Source organism: Rousettus aegyptiacus, unplaced genomic scaffold, assembly GCF_014176215.1.
Source record: "Rousettus aegyptiacus isolate mRouAeg1 unplaced genomic scaffold, mRouAeg1.p scaffold_m13_p_15, whole genome shotgun sequence".
Classification (NCBI taxonomy): Eukaryota; Metazoa; Chordata; class Mammalia; order Chiroptera; family Pteropodidae; genus Rousettus; species Rousettus aegyptiacus.
The window spans coordinates 40,455,258-40,461,645 of record NW_023416290.1 but is presented as its reverse complement, the minus strand read 5'-3'; the positions used below and the strand labels follow the sequence as shown (position 1 = coordinate 40,461,645).

At 34.1% G+C, this 6,388-nt stretch overlaps 1 pseudogene; it reads left to right on the top strand.

Moving 5' to 3' along the window:
- The first annotated feature begins 5,117 nt into the window (after positions 1-5,117).
- Positions 5,118-5,235, top strand: LOC118612103 (annotated as a pseudogene).
- The last annotated feature ends 1,153 nt before the right edge of the window (positions 5,236-6,388 follow it).

The following is a 6,388-nucleotide window of genomic DNA, read 5'->3' as shown; positions in this document are numbered from 1 at the left end:
TAGTTGGATTATTATCTATCACATTTGTTACTACTTTCTATTTGTAGACCTTTTTTCTTCCTCTTTTTACCTTCTACTCTTTTTCTGCCCTTTATTTGGAAGGAGGATTTTAATCAAGCATTTCATATGATTCCTTTTCCTTTCTTAGAACATCAGTTATACTTAAAAGAAAAATGGTTTTTAGTGGTTGTCCTTTGCAATATACACTTACAAATAATCCAAGTCCATTTTAAATTATATTATATAGTTGTACAGGTAGTGAAAGTGCCTAATAATAATAAAATAATTCTTATTTCTTCCTTCTCCTCTGTATCAGCATTGTCATTTGTTTCACTTATATATAAGAAGATATATAGGTCTGAGTTTCTGACCTATATTACTTTCCTTCTCTCTAAAAAAACTCTTCAACATTTTTGCAAAGCATGTACAGTGGCAACAAATTCAATAATTTTTTTTTAGGAGGTCTTTATTTTTTCTTCTCTTTGGAAGGATAATTTCATAAGGCACAGAATTCTAGATTGGTGATTTTCTTCTCTCAACATTTATATCTCTTTAAATATTTCATTTTACTCTTTTCTTGCTTGGTTTCTGAGAAGTCAGATGTAATTCGTTGCTTTTCTGTAAAGAAGGTATTTTTTTTTTAACCCCCTCTGGCTTATTTTATGACTTTTCCTTTATCTTTGATTCCCTACAGTTTGAATATAATATGTCTAGGTGTAGTTTATTTGGACATTTTCCTGCTTGGTGTTCTTTGAGCTTCTTGAATCTGTGGTTAGGTGTTTGACATTAATTTAGAGGAAATTCTTAGTTGTTATTCGTTCAATTTTTTTCTTCTGTTTCTTTCTCTTTTTCTTGTCCTCTGGTATTCTTATTATGCATATGTTATACCTTTTGTAGTTGTTCCACAGTTCTTGGATATACTGTTCTTTTTTAAAAAATATTTTAGTTTTTATTATCTTTGTTCTTCAGTTTTGCAGATTTTTATTGTGATATTCTCAAACTTAGAGAGTCTCTCCTCAGTTACATCCTTTCCAATATGTTCATCAAGGGCATTCTTCATTTCTATTGCAGTTTTGATCTCTAGCATTTCTCTTTGATTCTTTCTTAGGATTTCCATCTCTCTTCTCACATTGGTCATCTGTTCTTGCATGTTGCTTACTTTATCCAATAGAGCCCTTAGCATATTAGTCATAATTGTTTCATATTCCCAATCCGATAATTCTAACATTCCTGCCATATCTGGTTCTGATGTTTGCTCTGTATTTTTTGCGTTTTAGTATGTCTTGTAATTTTTTCTTCATAGCCAGACATGATATATGGGGTAAAAGAAACTGCTCTAAGTAGGTCTTTAGTAATGTGGGAGTAAGGTGTTTGGGAAGGGAAAAGTTCTGTAGAGGCTAATTAGGTCTCAGTCTCTTAGTGAGCCTACACCTCTGGACTGTGAATTTCACAAGTGCTTTTCATTCCATTCCTACCCTCTTAGGATGGGATCAGCTGGCTAGAGTTGGATGCTTCCCGTCCCCCAGATCAGTTAGACTCTGATAAAACAGCATGTTAGGATCTGGTTAAATAGTTTGTCCTGAGGGTAGATCTTGTTAGAAAAAAACCCAGAATATTCTGGCATATCTCAAAATGGGTCATTTTGCTCTTCCCCTGCTGGAATCATGTTTGCTGTGAGGACCTGGTCAAATTCTTATAGGTAAAACACACAAAAATGGGGGAGATCCCTTGGAGATTTTTACTCTCAGATCTGTCCATTCTGAGCTTGCAGCAATTTGTCAATTACAGTTCTGGTTTTCCTGGGAGGCACTGGTTCCCATGTAGGTTTCAGCTCATCTGTCCAGTTCCGGTAAATTGTGATTCTCTGTGTTCACTTGTTGATCTCTAAAATTTGGGGGGCAACAGATATTGGGGGAAGCAGTTTGCTCTGTGACCTCACTTCTCTTAATAACCTTAGAAGAATTTTCGATTTTTTAGTTTGTTCAATTTTTTCTATTTAGAAAGGAGTGGTGACTGCCAAGCTCCTTATATGTGGAGCAAGAAACTTAAAACCAGGTGTTACTTTTTTTATTATTTGATTTGTAGTAATGCAGTGTGATGGATAACTAAAATCAGTAGTTGTGAGGAATGTAATAAATCAAATCTAGTGTGCCTTTCCTAAATGGATTTTTAAACACATATTGAGCTCTAGTATCAGATTCTGGGAAGTGGTAAATAAAAAATCATATGTAAATATTTAGAACTCTATTTTTTTGATATAATGATAACATTTTTCTATATACTTTATAAAAATGTTATTGCTTAATTTACCTAGCAACTAGGATATAATTGTATATTATGTAATTGGACATAGAAAATATTAACCACTTAATAAGATAAACTAATATATATTTAAAATAAGTATTTTTCAGTATGATTTGATAAACTATATTTTAATGACCTTGTCGAATAATGCACGTGAATCTAAAAGAAATAATAAAATCTTTATAAGTGGATGTACTTTCCATTATATCTAGAAAAAACTAAATAGTCTTGAAAAATATTACTCTTAAAAGACTTAGTGTCACCAAGCTATACTGCTTTGGCAAAAAGGTACTTTTCTCTTACACACATTATGATTATCTGAAAAAAGTCCATTTTTTTAACTCATAGTGTTTCTTGACAATGCTCTCTTTAGTTTGTTCTCTTCAGATTCTCTTTCAGGGAGCGGTACATTCTTTGAAAAAAGTGTATATAATTTTGGAACATTCTTTCAAGGGCCAACATAATAGTATATTTCTAATGCTACATACTTCAATTTTATCAGAAATATATGTATGACGAAGGAAGACAGGAAGGCAGGAAGACAGAATGCTGATTAAGTAACAAAGGAGGCTTTCCTGCATACACTATTTTAATTGTCTTTCCTGGTGCCCTAAATGTTTTTAGATCTTAGCACAATGATATAGTTAGATTCAGGATGAGTCATGGGGATGTCTTTTTTTATGTAAAACGGGAGAAGTGATATTTTGAAAGCAGAAGTGGGGAAAGAAATCTGCCTGATGATAAGAAAGAGTGCCTTGTAAAAGCTGAAGATCTGAAAATAGATTCCCTTAAAATGATACCCCAATATGAAGACTACATGTTATACTCATCCTGTTCCAAGCCCAGCTGTGTTTCTGTCACAGAAATTTTGTTATCATGATGCTTTCTCAGTATGTTATTCCCTACTCTATATCATACTTTGTATAATTTAGCTTCGCCTTTGAAAAAAGGGAACAAAAGAATTAGTTTTAGTCGTATCTTTCCTCTACAGATGATGTCGAGGACCTTATATTCAGAATCTCCAGAAAAAATTATTTTTTCTTCTAGCTGTGCAACACCCTGGCCCTTTAAGGGTACCATACACAGTAGCAAATGTGAATTGCAATGTGACCAAATCAGTTTGCTAAGATGATAACTATAGATTGGGTATATCTTTTAAAAAAAAATCATAAAATATAAGCACGTAATAGCCAAATCAGAAAATATAAGGTAAATAAATAAAATAAAATAAGATAAATATTGCTACCCAGAAATAACTGCTGTGAATATTTTGAAGCACATCTTTATATCTGTTCCTCTATTTATTTATCTTAATAAATCTGTCTTTGAAATTATATGCTTATTTAATTTCAAACTGTTTCAAAATTTGAGTTTTAACTTTCCAGCAAATTAAGAATATGTTTCTATATTAATAAATGTATCTCTATGTCAACATCTTTAAAGGCCACAGAATGTTCCATTATATGATTGAATCAAAATTCCAGAGGTCCCCACCCTTTTGGGCACTGGGGACCAGGGCTCCTATGAGAATCTAATGCCAGATGATCTGAGGTGGAGCCGAGGCGGTGATGCTAGTTTTGGGGAGCGGCTGCAAATAACAGATGAAGCTTTGCTGGCCCACTGTTCACCTCTTGCTATGCAGCCCAGGTCCAAACAGGCCACAGACCAGATCCCTGATTTAACCAGTCAGTCCAGTGTAGCTCATGTTTAATGTGTTTTCAATTTTTTCACAACTCCAAACACTACGTGATTCTCATCTTTGTTGTTAAATCTCATATTTCCTGTTATTTCCTTAGAAATTTCTCTTAGAAGAGATAATTCTGTGTCAGTCTTTAAGTCTTTTGTATATAATCTCCAGAAAGATTTTTTACCACTTATACACACCTGCAAACAACATATAAGCACTTCCTTAGAAGATTATATGCTTCACTCAAGAAAAGCTCACATGCCAAGCTTTGGTAAGGCATATGTTTTAGAGATATGAGACTATATAAATTGCATACTGATTCATGTATGTGTAAATAATCTTTTTCTAGATGGAAAATTATAGAGACCTTTGTTTTTTCTTCCTTGCTTAGTGGTCTCTTCATGGTTCCTGTATTTATGGGCTTTATAAATAGAGCTTTAAATATCTACTGACTTGTGGGAAACCAGTCAAGATAATTATTCTGCCAAACACGAAAGCATGTCTTACTCTCAGAATCCAGAGAGTTTGATGCTGTAATTAGCTGCCCGAGTTGCAGAGTCCTGAAGCTTGGCTTATTTTCTTGGTTGAAGAAAATTTGCTAACTTGAATGTGAGGATGTAGCAGAGGCAGATTTAGAGAGGCAAACTATTAACCCCATGCAGAGGAAAACCTGGTTTTGCATTCACGATCTGAAATAATTATGGGTTCACAGCACCAGTGTGTTCTCAATAAGTCCACTAAAGTTATTGCCTGAAAAAATTCCTAGTAATGACGATAATAGAAATAGGAAATTGAGAGAGGTTGTGACACTCTTTTCCCTAAATTGTCATTGAATGATGAACTCGAATTGTCATTAATATAAAGATTATTTTCTTCCACAGTTATAAGTATGTGAAAGGGGTACTATGAAACAAACAGCATGGATGGGTTAAAAGACTGTCTAATGACAGAACCAGACCAGGGAGGTACATGTGTAATAGAAGGAATGTACCTGGACTTGTAGTTGGACTTGAGTTATTCATTTTTCCACCTATGTAAGAAATATTGAGTATTTACTACATGCCAGAACTTGGACTACGTGTTTGAACAGAGTTAGGGAAAAAATGGACATTAAAAAAAATATATGGTCTATGGCTATGCCACCTTGAACAGCCCGATCCCGTCTGATCTTGGAAGCTAAGCAGAGTCGGGCCTGGTTAGTACTAGGATGGGAAACCACCTAGGAAGACCAGGTGCTGTAGGCATAAAAAATAAAAAATAAGGGATTGTAAGCTGACAAGATCCTTGCAATCTGTGATGTGAACCAAAGTTTGTCTCACCTAAAAAAATAAAATTAAATAAACAAACAAATAAATAAGTAAGTATGTTTTTAGTTTCAATATGTAAAGGGCTTTCAGAAGTCTTCACTCCCATCATTGCAACAAAAAAAAGTTCAAAAAACTGAACATTAATGACTTTCCTTGGATTCATCAGAGAAATGAGGTCACAGAGCTAGGTGTTATGCTGAAATCTGGAGATGGTGAATCTGGAGAGTCACAGCTTGAATCTGCTTACGTGAAGCAGAAATTAAACTACTATGAACATTTAGATGCTGATTTTGACAAATTTTAATGCATGAAAATCTTAAAGCAATCATTTAGTTCAGCAGATCTCAGGATTGAATGCAAACTCTAACTGTATTACAAATATATAAAACAATTTCACTGAAAGCATTGGGGAAGATATGCTGACCTAAGGAACATTGGAAATGAGTGAAATCTATAAAACCAAAGGCAATAAGAACTATACATAGGCACTGTGCTCTAGCTGATAAAGTTGTTTCCCATGGGGGTATGAGCTAATAATTCTGATACCATTAGACACCTGTACTGGAATTGAACAATTAAATTAATGGGTGGCAGATGATAGGATCTAGGTTTCTCACTCTTGGAGTAGGAGGTCATAGATAAGAAGAAGAGACTAGACTCATTCATGTGTTATTGGCTTAGAGTTAGAGACAGCAGTATGAACCAGTATGTAGTTTAATATAAATACAAATGGCTAAATATGTATATATAAGTTATGCATGTCCACATGCATAGGCTAGTACACAGGCTAGTATACACACTTATATTTTCTTATTCTGTCAGTTGAGAGGACTTTAGAAGTGATGATACTCCAATAGCAATAATCACAGATCTTGTTTTCTAACACAAATTTCTAATAAAAGGAACTAGAACTCCTTGAAGAAATGGCTGATTCTAGGGGCAGAGAATATATATAATAAGCCTGAAGCATCTGGTAATGCCAGAATGAAGAAAGTGCCAGAAACAAAAGAAAAACAACCCCTGTCTACCCACCTAACACACATTGAAAAATCATCGAAGGGTTTTAACTAAGGCACTGATATCATGCTTT